Source organism: Xiphophorus couchianus, chromosome 5 (genome assembly GCF_001444195.1).
Source record: "Xiphophorus couchianus chromosome 5, X_couchianus-1.0, whole genome shotgun sequence".
In the NCBI taxonomy this organism is placed as follows: Eukaryota; Metazoa; Chordata; class Actinopteri; order Cyprinodontiformes; family Poeciliidae; genus Xiphophorus; species Xiphophorus couchianus.
The window spans coordinates 13255738-13277799 of NC_040232.1; the positions used below are offsets into that span (position 1 = coordinate 13255738).

Below are 22062 nucleotides of genomic sequence, written 5' to 3' on the forward strand. Positions count from 1 at the left end.
GGTTCCCATGTTGACCCTCTATCCGCCAAAAGTACCAACAGGAAGCACATCAAGTTTTATAACTGGACCAAAAAAATGGTCCAGTTTTAAAACCATTTTAAAGGTTTTAAAACCAAAAAAATAATGAAAGAGGACTTGGCCTTACCTAATGGAGATTTTCTTTTTTTAAATCGGGTAGATGCACAGGTTTATGTACATTTCCTACCTGGGGAAGATGTGTCACCGCGATGGGCTGTGCAGGGTTCTCAGACTTTTCAGGTCAAACAAACAATCAGAGGAAGAGAATCTTCCAGGCCTTCTTGCCCTAACAAGACAAGGCAAAAAGTATGTGTACTGTTTAATTTACCGGTAGTTGAGACAAGAATAAAAAAATTCACATTTCACAAAAAGAAAATTATTTTCCTCACCACACATATATATATATATATATATATATATATATATATATATATAGTAGACCACTTCATTACTGTTTCTTTTTCATTTAAAAGAAATTCTATAAATTTATGAAATGAAATGAAATGATTTATGCATAAAATTTATGCATAATAATCCTCCCAAAATTATACAAATGCTTAATTGCTGCAGCTACTTTCAGTTGGATAATGTGCTCAAAGATAAAACTGACCAGCAATATTTTGAGGAGCAGTTTGAGGTGCTGTCTTAGCCTCCAAATTCCCCAGATTTTCAATCTGTGGAATGTGTTGAACAAGCAAGTCCAATTTATGGAGGCTCACCCAACAGCTTTTAGGATTTAAAGTATTTGTTTCCTCAAATACTTGGAAACAAATAGGGCACACCTTCATAGGTCTAGTCTTTGATAGGTCAGGGATGTTCAGACTGTAAAATTAACATCACTGTAGGCAGGTGGTCATAATCCATCCATCCATCCATCCATTTTCTGTGCACCCTTGTCCCTAATGGGGTCGGGAGGGTTGCTGGTGCCTATCTCCAGCTACGTTCCAGGCGGGAGGCGGGGTACACCCTGGACAGGTCGCCAGTCTGTCGCAGGGCAACACAAAGACATACAGGACAAACAACCATTCACACACAAACACACACCTAGGGAGAATTTAGATAGACCAATTAACCTAACAGTCATGTTTTTGGACTGTGGGAGGAAGCCGGAGTACCCGGAGAGAACCCACGCATGCACAGGGAGAACATGCAAACTCCATGCAGAAAGACCCCGGCCGGGAATCGAACCCAGGACCTTCTTGCTGCAAGGCAACAGTGCTACCAACTGCGCCACTGGTCATAATGTAATGCCTTATTGATGTACTGAGTGTGTACATTTAGCATTTTTGTGTGCAAGCACTGTATGTCCTGGTCCATTGTTTTCTTTGAACAAGCTTTTCATCCTTGGCTCAGCAATAGTTGTAATTGGTCTCTGATGGGAATGACCCACTGGGTACTGACTGAGGGAAACAAGCTTTGGATGGCTTCCTTAAATATTTCAGCCCAGCCAAACGTTAGGTCTCGCTGCTCTCGCCTTGGGCTGAGCCAGCACCACCACTTAGCTGGCTGCCCCACGCTCCCTGAGAGGGGGATAAAGAGGCAGCGCCTGATAGACATAAGAGACTGTGTCCACAAAAGATCTGAGGAGTAAGAATGACAGCATCAGTGACGCGTATCTACAGAACGGAGCATATTCATGAGACGTTATTAAACTTCTGTCCTCGAGAAAGTGGCAACCACGACTGGACTGCATCTTCATTTCGCAGCAAATTGAGTTGCCTGTTTGATGCATTGAACTCCTACCTCATTATGACATCCTCTGTCTGCACCTTATTAAGTGGACATCTTATTCCACACACGAGGGCTGCAGCTCTCTCCAATACACCAAATATTTGTCTTGGTTCAATGCTTTACCAGCGGCCCTTCTCCCCCTGCAGCTCATTCAACTGCCTTCTCTCTACTGCACCTCATTTTCTCTTTTTAACTCGCTCCTGTCTTGCTGTCACTCTCCCTCTTCCTGTCATACAAACCCTCTTCTCCCATCACTTTTTTCTCTTCATTCTCTTGCTCTCTCCATCCTATTCATGCGACTGATCTGAGACGGGCTGAAAAAAAAAAAAAGATAATTCCCTGGTTCTTTGTGGAGAGAGAGGGAGTAAAAATAGAGAAGGTTACCTTTCATGTTCAATTTTAAAGGCAAGTTTGAGATTTCCCTGGGATGATTAAATAGGAAACATTCCTGACAAGGTCACACAGACTTACATACACAGACAAGGAGATACACGACATGCATGGAGACACACAGAGCTTGGTCACAGCACCTTTGGGAAGAACTGCTATCTCTTCCGCCCACAATGGATATGAAAAGTTTACACACCCCTGTAAAAATGGTGTGTTTTTCTGACAACCATGATGAACCATTTCCATACTTGTTTAACCTTTTATGTGACATCATGTGCTGTGGAAAATTCATTTGCCCTCAAACAGATTTCCTCCAGTGCATGCCAACTAAATATTTAGATCATCAAACTAAAATAACCAGAACAAATACAAAATTCAGATTTAATATGAGCATTTAATTTATTAATGGATTAAGCTACAGAAGCCAATCTGTCTCAACTTGAAAAAGGTTTTCTCTCTCAAACCTGATAAGTGGTTGTACAATAATTGAGAAATGTGTTAGTGAGTGGAGAAGTATTTTATTACCTAATATTTGGTACACTCTTCTGTATTTGGTACAGAGTATATTTGGTTTTTATTGGGTCACAAAGGTGGGTTTGCAAGCTTGTTTAGAGCCATACAACAACACTTTTGTCTGATTTAAGGCTGAACTTTAACTAGGCCACAATAGAGACACTTTTTTATCCATCCATTTTGAAACTACATCCTCAAGTGCTTAACACAAACTATTGGCCAAACATTCTCAGAATTTTCTGCTTTCAACAAGTTATCTTGTTATGAGGCAGCAAGATACCCCAGATCATCACACTACCTCCAACAAGTTAGACTCAGTAGGATGGTTTTTCTCAAAATGCCATTAGTTTTATGGCATAACTTATACGTCTTCAAAAAAGTATTTTTTTTTAGTAAATCGGGTTTTTAAGTACTTTTCGGTTAAAAGTGATTTTAGCCTTGTTTAATTATAACTGAGATGTTAATGAACTTTAGATTTTGTGACCTTCTAGCTTAGACTTTTGGGAAGATTTACTCATATTCTACGATCTCCATTTGTGAGAAAGTTCGTAGCTGTCCTGTGCTTTGCAGGAATACCAAACCATTAGAAATTGTTTTTAACCCTTCCAAGATCATGACTTTGTTTCAGATCTGCTCTTCATTTTCTTTAGATTGTGGAATCATACAAACTTTCTGTCAGAATAAATTCAGGACTGGCCAAAACTTACCAATATTTTTAACTATTTCTGATTAAACAAATCTTGGCAAAGTGTAGTTCCATCTCAGGAAGAGTAACTAGATTGCATAACTCTGCCACTTTCATGTTTTACTTGTGATATTTTGTTCTTTTGGTGCTGTGTTGTTTTTAGGCCTAGTCTACTTTTTGAGTAGAGGACAAAACTTCAAATTCACTTTGATCAGGCCATAACTTTCTCCTGTATGGAGTTGAGAGATCATAAGAAGGCTTAATTGTTGTAACTCAAAGTTCAGATGTATGGATAATAGAGAAAATATATGTAAACTGTAGAACAAAACAGCACTGACAAGAAATTCTCACAGCTCATTTGGTGTTGCTCTAAAGCTCTTAACCCTTATGATGGAAGAGCTGTCCTGAGTGGGGACGTAGGTCTGCATTAAAGTCTGTGCCGACATACAAGCACACACACATACACTTACACAAACATACGTCCATTCGATATAACTTACTTTTTGGCTTCAGCACAAACTGGCGCACTTCATCGTGGGTGGCACGCGGTGTTCCTGCCTCAGTTGTCATATCCATCCAGTCACGTGTGGTCAGGGGAGACAAATAAAAATAAGGCCATGACAAGTAAAATAGATGCAAAGAAGAAATGAAAGAAAATCAATTTGTTCACTTGAATTTTCTATGAATTGTTTTTCTTATTGGTAATTTCAACATTTTTATGGCCAAAATCACTGAATTTATGCATAGCCCGTTAAAATACATGTGGTAGGTGAGGTAGAAAATACCGTGTCTCACTGATAGGGGGCAGAGCTGAGTCCCACAGACAACGAGCAACAGGGGCTCTTCTTCTACACATTGAAAAGAATGAAAACAGTCTAGAGTAAAAATACAGATGGAACAAATTGATAAAGGAAATTGAGAAACAAGGACTTTTTTTTTTACAGCAGTGATATTTGTGAAGAAGGATGGGGGCATGGGCGTCATATTAAATAAAGATACACAATTTTCAATTTTAATCTTAAAAGAGAGGTCAGCCAAACAAAACATGCAAATAATACAAAATGTGACCATATGGTCTCTTTGCACCTAAGGCGAATATGTCACATCCGCATGAGCGAAATGCAGGTTTCTTGCTTCCATTATCATGACAGCTAGGAACTACAAAGTTGTATTTCAGAAGCAAATAAAGCAATATCATGAACATTGTTGTCTTCCAAATATAATGGGCTTTTAAATTTTCATGGATTTCCAAGCGATCCTGAATTTAGAAGATGGCGGGCTTGTAAATATTCCTTGCGACAAGTTAAAGCTAACGCCGCACAGCAAAGTTTGCAGTCGTCACTTCACTCCGGATCAGCTTCTTCAGCTTAAGCCTACCGGGGGGAGACGGATGGTAAATAAAGGAGCCGTCCTTGTGTTATTTCCATGGAATCACTTCTGTATTCAGCCTGAAAGAGCAAGTTTATGGGAACAAGTGAACAGACCAGAGCCAGACAGCCGAGCGACTGATCTGCCTGTACTGCTATAAACACAACCCTATTTGAGCTCTTCACAAGAAGCCTGCAAAAGTAATAAAAGGAAATAACATGGAGACCTTAAGGAACACGGCCACATTTTTCTATAATAACTTTGGACCTGAACAGTCAGCTGAAGTAGAACTCTAACAATTACCAGTGCTGCGCTACGCATTATGGGACTTGTTGTGCTTACTCATGCGGAATCTCCCTCCGTTACTTGGTCTCTTGACACTAACGACAATAAATATACTTGAAAATAAACACAAAATAAGATAAAAACATTGTTCGCTAGAATGAATGAAAATGTTTAGATATTAAATAGCACATTTTTATAATGAAAATGTCCCAGAGTATTGCCTACTAGCTTAAGCTAGAGTTAATGTTAGTCACAAAGTTTAAAGGAAGTATAATTCACCTTCGTATCCGTGAATGTATAACGAGATTTAAAACCCAGCTTACTTGTTGGAGCTTCGGATCGATGTAAATATTTGTTGGGCAAGCCCTGCAAGCACCAAGTGTAAAATGCCATTTTCAATAGACCGGAAGCGACCGAGCTGCTTATTCCCAAACAACGAAAGCAGACGTCCAAAGAGCCCATTAAATATTATTTTATCTTTCTTGATGTTTTATGGTTAGAAGCTTTAACTAGTGTATTGGATTTTGGATTTGTACATCCGACTATGGGGAAGTCTGTGCCTCACCACACGTCACTGCATCCATACTAGTTTGTAATTTTCAGTATCAAACATGTTCCCGGATTATTCAAACAAAGCTATTTCCGGAGTCACGTGATGGCGGGATGACGCCAGCAAGACGTTGCTTTAATTTTTTTTTTTTTTTAGTATTGTACTTTCGGTCACAGGTTTTTTTTTTTTTTTCTTGAGTTTTATAATTATTTTATTTATTTTGTATACTTTTATAGGAGCTTACTTGAATTAGGAGTAATTATTTAGTTTTGTTTCTTTCTTTTGGTTGTGTCTTCTTGTGGGCGGAGTCCACGGCTGTAATAGAGGGCTCTACACCAGAGGGAGTCCGTCTGAGTTTATACTCCACAAAGGTCACACTGAAGGTGACGGACTTTTGAGATGTTGTGAAGGCACCACTATTTGTCTGGTTTTTATTATTGTTGTTGTTATTATTATTATTATTATTATTATTATTATTATTATTATTATTTAACCTGAAGATGAGCACATAAAGCACCCTGTGAAGTGAGCTCTGGCACTGGCCTATCATTATTTGACCAAGTCAAAACAGAGCCCCACCACACCCCTATTTTCTTCTGACTAATAAATTTATAAAAAATATACAATTTTGATCCTTTTTGAATACTGAGGCTTTGACTAAGAATGCAAATAAGCAACTGTCAAGAAAAATCTTGCTATAATATTTGAACTTTATTAACAGTAATTTGATTTTCTGAAATTGATGGGAAATGTGTACACAGCAAAACTGGGTGCTGGAATTGCCTATTAGGTTGTTCATCAGAGTAAAGGTGAATGCAGAATTTTTAGTTTTTCCTTCAAATGATCTTTTTTTCAGTTGTTCACAATAAGTGCAGCATATATTACACTATATTAGTTATTGAAGTGTGTCATAAATGTTTAGCATTTAAAAATGAGCATTAAACCTTTTCATTTCTGTGGGATAAATTTTATTGCAACAAATAAGTGGAGAAAGTAAAAAACAGGGACTTGTTGAAAAGCCATAGGATTTCCAGGACAGTGTGCTTGTGTTTACTCTGCTTTCTGCCGGAGAGGCTAAAAAAGCCAAGGCAACAAAATTGATTGACTTGTTTTTTATTACTCTGGCATGTATCACCTTTCATTAAATGTGAGAACACAAACTTCAATTATTTATATCTCTGTCTTGTGTGTATGTGCACCTTTATCTGCCGTTCTTCGCTCCTGCATGCTTCTTTAACAGTTATTTTAATGTTTGCGTGTGTATTTACAGCCTTATTAAGGTTTAACTTTTAGCTTTAAGCAGCACTGTTTCCCTGGAGACCAATTATCTGACAGGGTTAAGGAAACTCTCTTGTGCCAGAGAATGGAGAATGTGCATTTCTGACAACACTGCAGCATGTTTCCTTAGGCATTCTGATTGTGTTTGCGTGTGTCCTGCGCATGCATGCCTGCGCGCATGTGTATTATTCATCATCAGAAAGCCCGTTGGCTTAGATATTAAGAGCGAGCATAGCTTTTCCAGAGTGTGTCTCTGATCATGTTTATTGCACCAAAAACCTTAACAGAAATGGATAACTTATCCACTGTGTGTCATTCAGGGGTGTGTGTGCATGTGTTAGGATGTGTATTCCGTGGGTGGGTTTCAGATGCAGCAAATTGCTGTCAGTCATGGCATTAAGGTATTCTGGATGTGTCCCAGCCACTTGGTAACTGTAGCAGAGACTGACAGAGGTGTTGTGGGACAAAGTGGAGTTGGTGTTTTTGAATGAGTTATCCCGAATTCAGACTGCGTCCGTCTCCAGAGGCATGGATGAATGCCCCGATTCTCTCTTTACCTCCCTCCATGACTTTCCAGCCTCCTCCTCTCCCTCCCTTTCAAACTTTCTCACCCTCCTCTCCCCCAAAATCCTTATATTGTGTCTGTTTTTTTTTATCTCTACCTCTTCCTTCCGCCCGCCTCTTTAGCTTTGCCTTTCTCCTGTCTTCTCTACCCCTTCCTCTTTCTTTTCTTCCTTTTTCTCTGCCCTTGCACACAACTCTCCATTTTCCAGTTCTCCTCTCCACTCTTTAAAGTTGGGGGCTGCAACAATGGGCTGCACTCCAGCTCTGTTTCCATAGTGAGAGGAGGTCCTCTTTTGCTCTTTGCTATCCAAGCTTCCACAAGTGACAATTTTCTTAACAATGTTGCCCTGATCTTTTTAGGTTCTTCATTTCATCATAGTTTCTTTCACAACTTTCTGATTAGATATACTAAAAATTCAGTTTAGTTCTAAAGTAACAACATAGCCAGGATTTATTGGGATCACAACAAAAGAGCTAGGATTTTAGCAACATCTTGAAGAAAACTATATATCGATTTGTTCTTCTCACATGTGAAGGTTTTACAAATCAAAAAGAATTTCAATGAACTTTTGTCAGTGTAAAAAGAGATATTGCCATTTTCTCAGGTTAAATCTTAAGTCTCTGACTGTTATTAATGTTCTTATGTTGCATGGAGAACATCTAATGGGCCTAACACATGAATGTGTTATCCCTCTTCCTAATTTAAAACATGAGTAGTTTTGTCTTTTTCAGAGTATTTATTTCAGCAAATAATAAATTGCTACTTATTGCTGTCTTGAGTTAGGAATGCATTACTTATTATTTTTTCTAGTAATAATAAGGAATACAATTTACTTGACTAGAAATATAGACATGCATTTCTATTTTAATACAAAAAATAGGTTTACACCAGTTATACGTTTTTAAATGCCAAGTACAAAGAACCAAAGGTGCCTCTTTAATGATGTTAACTTAACAATCGGATAATAAGATGGCTGAAAGGGAAGTTTATATCAAATAATTTAAAAAGGTTTTAAAAGTTTTTCTGGAAAAACCCAAAATGTTTTAATAGCTTATCCTAAGAGGTGCCACAGCAAACACTTCCACAAAAGGTTAATAAGAACAATAAGTACATTTAGGATTTCAGCACTATGTTTCACCTTTGTGAACTAAATACAGGATTGTTGCCAAGATGTTTAAAATGAGTAATGAAATAGATCTGCAGCAAAAATATCTCCAAGCAACGGATGTCGTCTTTGCTGCCCTCTGGTCAAATTACTCTTCTTAGTTTTCATTTCAAGATAAAGGACTCAAATGCAGGCACTTCAGAATCCAATAACTCGGTAGCACTTCATAAATGTTTGCATTTTTGCTTCTTCTTTTTTTTTTTTGTAAGAAGTTAGATTTAGCATTGTTCTGGGACCTCCCTGTGTTTGCATACTTTGGAAAAGCCAGAGGCAGAAAATGCACACCTTCCTTTCCTTAGATCTGTATACATAAAAAACCTAAGGCAAGAAAAGCAAGAGCAAAGTAACCAGCATGAACAGAACAGAGCAATCCTCAGTGACAGACATGACAATGATTAAGTCATACATGGGATGAAAAGAAGGCACTGTGGCACAGGTCGCTTGTGATGTTGCTCACTGAAGAGATAGCTAGGTTATGCAGGCTGTTTGAAATTTGCCAAGATCATTCTTGGAGAGGAATTTGCAGAGCAATCAGTTGATGGGGAGCGATACAGAACTAAGCTAAATAAACCAGCGGATGTTCTGGGATACTAAACTGAACTTGACTTTGTAGCTTGCCTTACCTAGATGTTTAATCAGAACAAAGTTCTAAGAATTGTGAGATTTGATTTCAGAAGGGTGGAGGTGTTCCAGTTACAGAGGAAAGTCAAATTGTCAAAGAAAATGAGTATCAAACTGACTAAATGCTTGACACAGATGAGTTAGATGGATACAACTAACTCATCTCATCCCAATCATGAGAGGAAGTCAGATGGTCATAGCCAGACCAGCTGGATACTCTTTAAATTTTAGGACTGTCAGATAAAAACTCTAAAACTGACAAAAATATCTTAACTTGACAAGAAGGACAATGTCAGTATGAAGTGGTAATCAGTTTATTCAGCGGCAGGTTAAAGTAATTCAGCTGACAGGCCATTTCAGGTTCAGGAAAAGGCCAGATACGAGATTCAAATGGCTGTTCTATTGCATAATCAAAGAGCTAAAACTACACATGTAGTTCAGAGGAAGTCTCTTAGGGAACTGGAAGGTCTGTGGAGGTGTAGTAGCTTGGATATGTAGTACAAGGCTAAGCCATGAAGAGCTTTAAAAGCAATTAAAATTGTTTTTAAATGAATCCTGAAACGTGGAGCCAGTGCAGTGAGGCTAAAGTAGGGAAATGTGGTCAAACTTTCATGTGCTGGTTAGATAACATCTAGCCTTCTGTACCCTTTGAATCTGGGAGGTACAGGAATGGCATTTTCATGACTTCAAGACCAAAAAAAAAGAAACTCTTGACCAATGTACAAGAGACCGATATATCAACAAAATCACTGCTTTTGGAATCGAGCCGTATGAGAAATAATGTGGCTTGTTTAACATTGTCTTAGCAACTCTACAGCAACTGTCATGACAGTTAGGTATGAATACCTAGCAAGATGACTGTCAGCTAAGGTACTGGAAGTGTGATATAACATGAAAACTATGTATTGCAACAAAGAGACAGGAAAGGAAGAGGTTAAGTCCAGAACTCTAGAACATAAGAAGCAGATTAAGGCAACCTGACCACCCCAGTACAGAACAGGAGGATCTCCAAATTCTGGACAGTAGTTTGCCTAATGTGAGTAGGTGACAAAGTCCTAGGTTATAGGATTATAAAAATTCTATAAAGGCACTTGAGAATAAAGCACTGGACAGCAGTTAAGACAAGCAAGAGGGCAGACATAAGAAAAAAAAGATTTAAACAGTTGAACAGCACCGTGTTTGTGCAAGTTATGGTTCTGGCAGAAAGAGATGAGTGATGCAAAACAATTCATTTAAATAGAGTCTCCAGGTATTCAAGAAAAACAATACACCAACAGCATTCTGGAATTGTAGATTCTTCTTTGCATTTTGCAATGTAGACAGAGAGATCAGATAGCTGTGTAATATGATACTTGCCTTTGTTTTGTTTTAGCAAAGAGTGAGTTGAATCAGTATTTGCATGAGTCCAGCTTTACTTTGCTCGTTGGTTTCTGTATTTATGTGTCTGATTGTTTCCTAACAATTGTTTTTTGACGCAAACATGGTACAGTTTGGAACTAGACAGATTTTGGGTTGAAAGATACGGTGTGATGTGGGATACTAAGGCGTTATTTCAATGACGGTAGAGAAAGTGAGCAGGAAAAAAAACAACAACAATAAACAGAAAGAGACACAACAGGGCAGTTTATACAACTTCTTAAAATGTCTAAAAGCAAAAATGTCAGAGTTGTTTCTTTCAAATGTTTAACTGGTGACCTTGCAAAATAGCAATGTCACAAGACGATACACAATAGGAATTACTAATACCAGCTGTAGGCTATGCACTTCGGTCCTAATGAAAGAGAAATTAGTTTTTGTGAAACTGCCATATGCTTATAAAAAAGCTTCATATAAAGTTTTTGCACCCTTACAGATTTCTATTGTATTTAGTTTTTTAAGCACACCAAAGTGTTTTAGCTCATGACATTGATTTTTAGGGAACAAGTCACTTTCGACATTGAAAATTAAGTTCCAAAAAGCAAGTCACTTGTAAAGGCAGTCTTCAAGTGATCATTTTATTGATAAAGGTAAAAAAGCAAAATCAGTCACAGAAAATGTTGATCATAAATCATCAATACAGAAAAAATCCGGTGAAACTAAATTTGTTCATTCAGATTATATTTATATGTTTCATAGATATTTCTTTTTTTGTCATTAGCAGCCATTTTAAGGATATTTCATCACTAAAAATTCACTCTTGCAGTTAGTGCTGTTAATGCAAAAAATTATTTTATGTGCCATTCATCCAGAAATGAATGGCACATAAAATAATCTTATTTAATATTATTGTATGAAGTAACATAAAATAGGGAGACCTTTTTTTCAATCAGGTTAGTCTAAGGCTTGATGAAGAATCTGTCAAGAAAACTGTGGTAGATTTGCTCTAGACTCTGTTCAAACTGCCAGGTAAGTCTTTTGCTGTTTAATGAGATGGAGAAAATGATTTTTAAAAGGACCACCAGCATGCTAATCAGAGGGTGGGAATCCAGCTAACAAGACTATAATGACTCATGGGAAACATCTATCTTGTTAGCATTGTCATGAACGGCCTTCATTTTTTTTCTTAAATTGTCTAACAATTTAAGACCTTAACTGTTGATAATTGTCTTGCACTTGAAGGCACTTTACTGAATCAGATTCGGTCATATTATAAATAAATAAAAATTGCAATTGATTTTTGTCAATAAGGTAAATTAATGAAATAATTTGGAGTACAACATAGTGCAAGATAACAACAAAAAAAACACAATAAAAACAATAGATTTTTTTGGCATTTCTATTGTTTCCATTGTCATTTCACAGTGCTACATTTAAACCTATTTTCTCCTCTGCTTTGAAACCCTACAGAACCCTACCAAATGCTTAAGCATAACAATACATATCATGTACAGCCATCTTATTCTGCCATTTGAACAAGGTGAGATGCTAAAACACTACTTCAGCATTTTAGCTTGTAGATGCACAAGCTCAGAGCGGAAACCTCATTGATAATTTATATGGGATAATCTACCCCATATGAGTAGATGACTCAGTGAGGTTTGTTGTGTGTCAATGCATATGTCTTAGTGCGTTTTTTGTTTTTTTTTGAGACTTACTATTCAGAAAGTAGGAACTCCTGGACTATGTCTTGCATAAGTATTCATCCCATTTGAGATAATTCATATTTTGAAGCTCTACAACCACAAACAACTGTTACCTCATTTCAAGTCTTTTGGACATTTGAACCAGTTTTCAATGTGTCTCTTTCTTTAATTAGCTGTATCCATCTTTTGTTAACCACCCTGCCTGTGCTGAAGAAAGGGACAGGCAGAAGCATGATCTTGCCACCACCATGTTTTATTGTGTGGATGATGGGTGATGTGCAACTAGTAAAACATAGCATTTTGAATGTAGGCCAGAAAATGAGATTTTGGTCTCATCTGACAGGAGCACCTTTTTCCACTTCCAATAATTTGAAAGTGGAAGGTTTCTTAGACAACAGAACTCCCTCATTGAAGTTTTTCAAAGGCTCTATCGACTCTAGTGGCTTTTATTTGACAGGTGTCAGACACAAAAGAGGGTTGTGAGAGAGGGGGAAGACACGCGGCCTGGACTCAAACCTGTGATGGCCACGTCGAGCACTCAGGCATGTGTCACCCTTTACCCTTCCACCTTCACCATGCGTAACTCATCACACTTTTATAAGAAAATTCTACTGTTATAAAGATAAAATTAATTCATGTTGTCTACATATAATTTGGTCATAAGGGAGTTAACCCTCTATGATGTTCTTCTTTAATAATTTCTCATTCTATGCATGTTAGCTGACAAAATTAGAATCATGTAAATTAAACACATCTGTCCTTTCAGTTACTTAACCACAGGATAAAACAGAAGCTGCAGCTTTTCAGCACATCTCTGCTCCATCTCCAGGCACTAAAACTAAACAACAAAATAATGGACAGCATTAAAGGCCCCAGTAAACCCTACACTTTTAGGGTTTGTTATAGGGTCCTCCGAGGACTGAATTGTCTCTCCGCTGAACACGCATGGATACACAGAGACACTCAGTAGACACTGAGCATGTGCCCTGGGGGCAGATGCTATTTGACTGAGAAATATCAACCCCCCCCCCCCCCCCCCCCCCCCCCACACACACACACAAAACACTGTAAATCCTTCTGTTACCCATGAATATTGGGATGCTAAATGATGTCATAACGAAGTAGGTTGTTCCCACATTCCTCACTTAAAAACACAGTGCCGTTCAGTTCAAAACTTTAAAAAAAAAGAGCTTCCCTCATGAATGTGTTCATGGACTGTTATATGACATAAACCTGGTTTAGTGATATCCCTGAACTGCCTGCTTTGTCCATTGGCCTTGATAACACAAAGTTTTCAGATCTTTACACAACTGCTGGATTTATACTGAAAATAAAGTACACACAACTGGACTCTAGTTTTGATTTTATTCAGAGGCATAAAAGTGAAGGAAATTTTATACAAATGTATACCAGATGTTTATAATTTTAATTGTGAAAGATTTTAATTCAAAAATTATTATTTTTTCTTAATTTCACAATCATTACTTGCTTTATATAGGTCTATCAGGCTTCACTTAGGACCAATCTTTTGTAGATATATGTTTTATATTTAAAAATGTTTTAAGTTTTGGTTGAAATTTTGCTTTTGACAGCCACTCAAAACACTTCTCAGCAAGGTCATGATGAAAATGAAATCTCACAAGATCATTATGAGCTAACCCGATGCCTGAAGTCCCAGAAATGCAAACTACACAAGCAAAAGCACTTAAAATTATGTTCTGAGACGTTTATCTGAAATGGGAAGCGTAGGCATTTTCAAGGAGGTTTAAGAGGACCTATTATGCAAAATTAGTTTTTGTACTTCCACTTGGGTCTCTCTTCTCCTTCTAAAAAGAGTCCAAGCACACAGACATTTTCTGACAAAAAGTTAAAGGGGCAGTATTATGTAAAATCAACTTAAAAAAAAACTTTATAAAGTTATTCCCTTATCAAAAACATACTTAGATTGCCGCCTTGATTTTATGTATGTTTGACATGTTTGATAAATCCCTTAATCTCCAGTAGCAACCATTCAGCTGTGCAAAACGCCTGGGCTGACCGAGCGCCGCCTTTGAGGCACAGTTCCTCCTCAGAGGTGTAGTTACAAAGCATTCGCCTGACCCCCACTCAGTTCCTTCACAGCTTCATTACACAAGTTATTTCTTAGCACAACGCTGGTAAGTCCCTCACGTAGCAACCCAGGCATGGCTAGTCAGATGGTTTTACCACTGTGTGCACTGTACAATGGCTGATGGAAAAGACAAGCATTTTGCTGTTGACTGACTTACTACAAAGGACATTGTCTTTTTCTTAGACAGTAACAGTGATACAATGAATTGTTTTTTTGGGGTTTTTTGTGGATATTTTGTCAACTAGAGTTACATTTAGGAAATGTTCGCATACGTTGCAGAAGAAGTCCTGCATTAATGCCATGTATTGAAATGCTGTGTCATCTGAAGTAAATATTTCAACTGCTTTTTGAAAGTATTTACACAATGATGCATTTTACCACACATTTTCCAATGGCTATGTTACTGAAGTCACCATGGTCACTGTGACTGTTAAATATTTGGCAAAACACTGACATGAAATGATATTTGTTGATGTTTTGCATATTCCTCTTGACAGGTATTTCAGGCAAACTGAGAATCTTGGCGATTGTCTTCGATACTGTTTAGCAACATGAGGATTGTGGCCAGAATAGCCTTGCTTTCAACAAGTAGGCTGTTATGTTTGCTCTTGCGAAAATGCCTTTCATTGCTGCCAAGAGTCTGGATTAAAGTCTCTTCCACAATTATGTAGTTCTTGGGTAAGCAGACACAAATCACCCCTGACACCGCCTCACTTTTGTTTCTTCAGGCAAAGTAAGATAGACATAATGAAAGAAGGCCAGTCAACATTTTGTGTTTGTTCTTGCAAGTGTTTATCGGCTTGACAATGTGCACATTAGCTTGGAATTGTGCACACATTTCTTTTTTTAAGTAGAGGCTGCACAGGGAGAAAAAGCTGGAGACTGGAACTCCTTTGATGTATAAAAAGTGGAAAAAAGCTATTGATTATCAATAGAGTACTTAGATGTCCAGAGGGTCTCCAAAACAAAAAGAGCCTCAGTAAAATTGTGCTTCACACGCAGAGATAAACAAGCACACACTGTGAAAAAAGAGTTTTTAATCGTTAAAGGAATCATATAGTTGCAATATTGATGATTAGATGAAAAAAAATCAGTAAGATTCAGTAAGAACAAAGTACTGCGTCTTTTAAAATACTTTATCTACAAAACTAAATCTAGATCCAGGCATAAATTCAACAAGTAATTTCTGCAATGTTGGCTCATATTGACATGATAATATTAGACAGTTACTGCAGATCTGTTGCCTGCCCATTCTTGGTGCAAATCTCCTGTTCCAGCATTTTCATTGGATTTAGTTCTAATGAGTCTGATGGACTTTGTGGAATGCAATGACTATTTCAGATTACTTAAGCTTTGCGACGTGGTTCTGTCATGGTTACAGGTTTAATGTTGAACCGAAGATGCAGGCAAAGTCAGAAGCAGTAATATGATTTAGACACTTGAATGGAGATTAAAATAAACACAGGTGGGCACAGAGGTACACAGGATAAGGAGCTGGCTGGGTACCACAAGCAAAGAACCAGGAGGTAACATGAAGCAATGAGAGTAAATGAGATGATGCAGCTGTGAGTGACAGAGAATGAGGAGCTTACTGGGGAACTTGATTACTTGACAAGTGACTGGTGGGTGATTGGAAACAGGGTGCAGTTGGGAGAGGAAACCATGGAGATAGGGCAAGGGAAGGAGACTGATGAATAAGAGAAGAACTGAGAAGAATGTAAACCATAGCTAATCTGAAATACTGATCTAAAAAAAGCTGAGTACAAAGAACTAATGTTTAATTTAAATAAAGAAATTAAAACACAAACACTGGAGAACCGGAAACAACCCAAACACTCCAATATGATGACAAGTTCATTATCTGCAAGAAGGTGAAGATGGTGCCAGTGTGTATGACTTGCCATCTCTCCCTGACATCTATCTCTTTGGTTGTTCTGATTTTGATATTTTTGATTACCGACATTAAGTAATTATTGGCATATTAACATCAGTCATTGATAGATTTTCTTGTATCCGTTACCAAGCTTGCCTATTCTAATCAAAATGAATGTAGGAACAAGTGCCTTCCTCTCCTGGTTGATGTCCCTGCATACCTGTTCTTTGATGGGCATCTGTCCACTTGGATGAATCACTGCAGGAACTAGTGCAGGTGTTGGGTAAAACATGAGCAACAGTTGTTTTTTTCTTATCTGACATTCATTTTCATTACAAATAACATGTTCACTCATTTATGTTGATATGACAGATTTTACTGTCTTCCACATTATATTCCGATTATTTTGGTACTGTTTTCCTCAAAATACATATGTGTAAAACATTTTTTGAGTTCAGACTCACTGGACTAGGTAATGTATTTACAATTAAATGTTGATGAGTTTGTTCAGATGATGGCAGTGGCACATTGTCTGGTTTTATACTGGTGTTGCCAATCTCTTATGAAGTTGGCTTATAATGGATTAGATGGCAGGGTTATTGCATATAGTTGGGTGATTAGCTCTTGTATTGAAATGCAACTGCCAACCGCACTAAAAAAGATGGCGAGTAAGTGCAGGCTATATGGGTCCTCTAGAAAGTTGAAAAGATAGGGTAGAAGAAAATGCTTAACCTGCTCTAATGAGGCTAGTTTGAATAAAAAGATTTTGAAATGCACACTTCCCCTACAACAAATATTAGAATGTTCAACTTTTGTCCATGCTTTTGTAGCTTGAACTCACCCAAAGAACCTATTTTTCTTCGTTATCAACATTGTTACCAGGCCTTAGACCTTATGGCGAAAGCTCACATACACACATAGTCACAAAAGGAAAAAAAACAAACACTTAAACACTGGCAGGAACTCATGATGCATTACCACCACTCCACCTATACACTCAAGACACACATTTGTCCGCAAACAATAGTGTACACTTACTCAGCAACAACTATCCAAACTGATCTTACACACTTTTGCGCTCTCCCACACACCGAGTCAATGCTCTGCCACCCACGCTTAGGCAGCTTTGGCCAGGAGATTCTGTCATAACTCAAAGGCTGACCTTTCATAAGCCACTGCTCCAGACTGATGAATAGCCCTATAGCACTGTGTCTATGTGCTGTTGTGTAAATGTGTGCCATGCTGTAGTGTAAATGCCGGGGTGGTGTGTATGCGTGTGTGTGTATATGAGAGAGGAGTGCTGGCAGACCTGTAATGACTGTATGGTGCTGTCATAAGACAAAGAAAGGTGGAGATGGAGCAATGAGCACCATGCTGAAGACTGGGCCTAAGAAACCACTTTAACTCAATGTGAATGATACAAAAAGGAGGAGAAGGTGGAGAGCTGTTGAAGATACTGAAAAGGGGAGATCGAGAGAGGTCAGCAAGGTGAGCGAATGCCAACAGAGTGCCAGCAGCGAGGATGAATTGGCACAAGGAACCAAAGGGCTAAATGAGAGATTGTGAATTATGTAGTGTGTGTCATTACATATATGTTAATCTCTGTGAGTGTTGATGCAAAATTGTGTACATGCCCATATGCGTGTGTGTGCATGGAGATGTTTGTGTGTCTATCTTGGCAGCAGCAGAGGGGCAGATGCTGCTTGCGCTCTAGGCCTACTGCTTTACGGCCTTCAGCGGAAATGTTGCTGTGCCAACCTTTGCTCTCATCCGCAGCCAATCACACGCCTGGGACTGCGGTGGAGCAGATTTAATGCATGCACATGGACACACAAGTGTACATATAGCACATCAACATGAACACCCCCACGGACGCAAGGTTTCTTTTTTTTTTTTGCATGCACTGATGTTTAACCCATAATGAGAGACAAGAGTATTAAATGGAAGGTGTGTGCATCACAGCCAGTTATGTTCATTAAGGAGCAGAGAATAGTGTGCACCTATAATCAGCAGGAGGGCTTTGGAATACTCTCTGTCTCACACACCCTTAAAACACTCTGCCTCTTGAACGTCTGCCTAAAGAGATATTTAGTGCTGCTTTATGTCAGCCACAGCAAAACTATTCTGACTTTAAAGACTTTGTGGTCTGAGCTGCGGCAGAACTTTACATATTAAATTGATCAACACTGTCTGTATGGCCCCATCCTCAGACAGCTCCCTAAAAGCCTGTCTTCTCTTGTTTGTCATGAAAAGTTAAGTGAATCCTATATCGTAATAGATGGAAATGTGGATTGGATCTGGTTGTTACCAGCAAAGTTCTTAAAAAAATGGATGTTAAATCAGATTTTCTGCATTTTCCTTTAGATATAAAGGTTTGAAAAAAAATACACACCTCTTCAACTTTTTTTTTTTACATCTTGTCATTTTACAAACTCAAACTTTTACATTGTGTAGAAAAAAACCTACAAGGTTTTCATATTTGCGATTACAAATAAAATCTGTTCAAGTAAAACAAAGTTAGAAATAAACAAAATAACCCACTGCATGATTGGTGGGGTCCTAGTGTGTTTTATTCAAGCTTCCCTTGGCAAGTCCACAACCCACGTTGTCTACTGATGTACATAGTGTATGGATATGTTAAGGTTTGAGAATGAAACTGGGTGAGTGTGGCATCCATATAGAGCAGTTTGCAACATTTGTATATTATGTTTCAATGGACATATAATTGTACATAATCTATTTTTCCATTTGTACAGGTTCTTGAGGTACAAACTTAATATTGATTTAAGTCAACAAAATGCTTAAGCTCACAGAAAGTGGTGGGGAAATGTGATGATAAAAAATAACAAAACAAGACAGGAAACTATTAGGGATTCAGTGATCAGTTGTATTTATCAACAGCGAGACCCCAATCATTTGATTTCCTAATATGATGAACTCCCCTTGGTCAGAATGACTACAAAAGATGTGGGTTAGTCTTTTGACAGAACCATTACTTGTGCAATCCACAAATATGGCTTTTTTAGCAGAGTGGCAAGAAGAAAGCTATTGTTAAGATAAATCCACAAGAAATCTAAACTAAGGTTTGCAAAGTGCATGACAGAGGCAGTGCAAACATGTGGAAGAAGGTGCTCAGGTGAAAACAAAAATTAAGTTCTTTGCCTATATGCAAACACTATGTGTGATAGGAAGCTTACATTGCAAATCACCATGAATGTATAAGCCCCAAACTAAAACATAGTATTGGCAGCATCTTCCTTTGGATGCTTTTACATTGAACCCAGGGGGAAGTTCACCTTCCAATAGGACAATGCCTCTAAAGCAGGGTTCACCATCCTGGTGCCCACAGCCCATAAAGACCGCATGAGTAGCCCAAGGATCTGTTCCAAAATTAGAAAAATCAATTATTAAATTATATAATTAAAAGGAAACTCTATATGTATCTTTTTTGATAGCCCTTCGTATTACTTAGCAACCATGAAGTAGATCTCAGTCCCAAAAAGATTGGTGACTCCAGCCCTAAAGCCTACAGCCAGGTGTAAAATACAATGGTTTACATAACACCATAGTCATGAGCCACTTTATAGTGGTATTTAAAAATAAACAAAACTCAAATAATAGTTTGTGGTTGTAATGAGACAAAGTGTGAAAAACTTTTGCAAACCTGTTTTTCTATAATATCCTTGACTTTGATTCACTTTGTTTTGAACTGTAAAGAGAGCATACAACATTTTTTTCAGACAACACTCTGTTATTTTCTGTTTTCTTTTAAGCAAACTCTGTTTTGCAAGAACCAAATGATTTCTGAAAACAGCTTATTTAAAGAAGGAACAGCTTAAATGTAAAACCAAACCAAATTCTAAGTAAGGACAGAGCTTAAAAAAAGGGTTTTGTAAAAGCACAGAGGGACTGATCAAGAGGGCATTGAGGGGGGAAAGAGGAGGCAGGATGCAGCTCAAGAGAAAAAGAAAATCCAGTAAAGCAGAGAGGAGGGAAGAATACAGAGAGCAACAGAGGGGCTGCGGAACCAGACAGGCTGCAGATGAAAAACTCTGGAAAGGAAGAAAGAGAGTGAAACAGAAGGAGAGGTTGAAGGTTGAGAGGTAGACAGAGAGATCACAACCAGGCTGAGACTGGCCGACAGCTGTGAGAGCAGAATTTGATACTGCGGCACAAACACACAAATACAGACACGCACGGCTCGCCTGCACATATGCCGACGCAAGCACACGGCACTGGCTCGCGGGGGCCACACACACCCACACACATGCTCGCACTATCCAAAAGAGCCACATTACACATGAAATATTAATGATGAAGAGCAATCAGCAAAAATGGAGATGGGGTGAGGGGAAAAGAAGAGGGAAGAGAGGGGAAGTAAAAAAAAAGAGAGACAGATGAGAGCTATATAAAAGCTTGCATGCGTGTGTGTGTGTGTGCGTGGGCGGGTGCGTGTGTGTGTGTCTTTATTGGCAGTCCTGCTGTGACATGAAAATAAGCAAAACGATACATGTTTTGAATCATCACTTTTTCACCACCAGCATGACTCGCCGTTCAGAAAATGACTTATTTTTCTGCTCTTGTTGGTGCTTCTGTTTCTACAAAGCAAGGTCATCTTGAGTGGCTAAAATGCCATCATGCTGATCCAAGCTGGGAACAACAAATATGCAAAAATTATGTATACAGGTGTATATGTGAGTGTGTGCGCCTGTTTATCTGAACTGAATGCAGTGTGAGAAATGCAAAGCTTAATTCAGCTTCTCAAGCCTGGGTAGCTTCTGAGGGTCTCAATAAATCATTAATGAATAATTTTCACAGGTGAGAGCACGTTTGCCAGAAAGAGCTGATAACAAATTTTGGTGGGAACACACTGGCTGCTTTTTCTTTACTGTTAATAAGCTACAGTAGCTTTCATAAGTGTTCGCCCTCTTGAACTTTTTTAAAAATTATTTTACAACCACAAACTTTACTTTGTAGAACCACATTTTGCTGCCATAATAGTCGGATAGAGACTGTAATCGCAAAATACTACTTGGCAACAATGTTTTGCTTTGTAACTATTAACATTTATGAAAAATAATTCATTATTACCAGAATTATTGACAAAGGTAGGATATTTTATTTTTAGTCACACACGTCGGGGCACCACCTGATCATTTGGAACCATTAGCCAAACAATGTTCAGTCTCTGAATACCAGCCTTATGTGGTGGTAAGAACAGCAAACACTGCACACAAACACAAAATGAGCACAAAGAGCTATCCAAAGCACAAGAATTTAACAACATAAGTTTAAAACTTACGCCTGTGCTCACTAGAATTGCAGCTCCCTTCCGTGTCTGCTTCCTCACCAAATTATTGAAAACCTTGTGAGTAGTATTCCAGCGTTCCTTCCTTGTCCTTGATTGTCTTCTTATGCCTAACTAATTATTTCTGCCTTTTCTAGCCCATGACGGATTACTACTGTCATTTCTGTGTTTCTCAGCCCTGGTCCTCAAGGCACACTGCCTATAATGTTTTAGGTGTTCCCTTATTTCAGTACACATGATGTCAAATGATGGCTGATTAGCAAGTTTTCACTGAACTACAGTAATCTGAATCAGGTGTGTTAGAGAAGGGACGCATCTAAAATAAACAGTGTAGTGTGCTTTGTTGGAAAACTCTGGACTTCAACCCATGCTGCACACTCTGACCTATGCCTCAGGCCTCCTTCTTCTCATTGTGACTGACCATTGACCATGGACCACATTGCTGGGTTTTGGATTGTTGGATTCTTTCTCCAACTCACATGACTTCATCATCATCACTCTTGTTTCCCTCAGAGTTTAAGTCACGAATCTGTTTCCTCT

At 38.3% G+C, this 22062-nt stretch overlaps 1 long non-coding RNA gene across 1 annotated transcript; it reads right to left on the bottom strand.

Moving 5' to 3' along the window:
• Positions 1 to 210: 210 nt before the first annotated feature.
• LOC114144914 (uncharacterized) lies at positions 211 to 21811 on the bottom strand. The gene is made up of 4 exons (XR_003595580.1): positions 21517 to 21811; positions 4123 to 4185; positions 3838 to 3891; positions 211 to 304 (listed from the first exon to the last, which is right to left on the bottom strand). It is a non-coding gene; the product is annotated as an uncharacterized LOC114144914 (long non-coding RNA).
• Between the last annotated feature and the right edge of the window lie 251 nt (positions 21812 to 22062).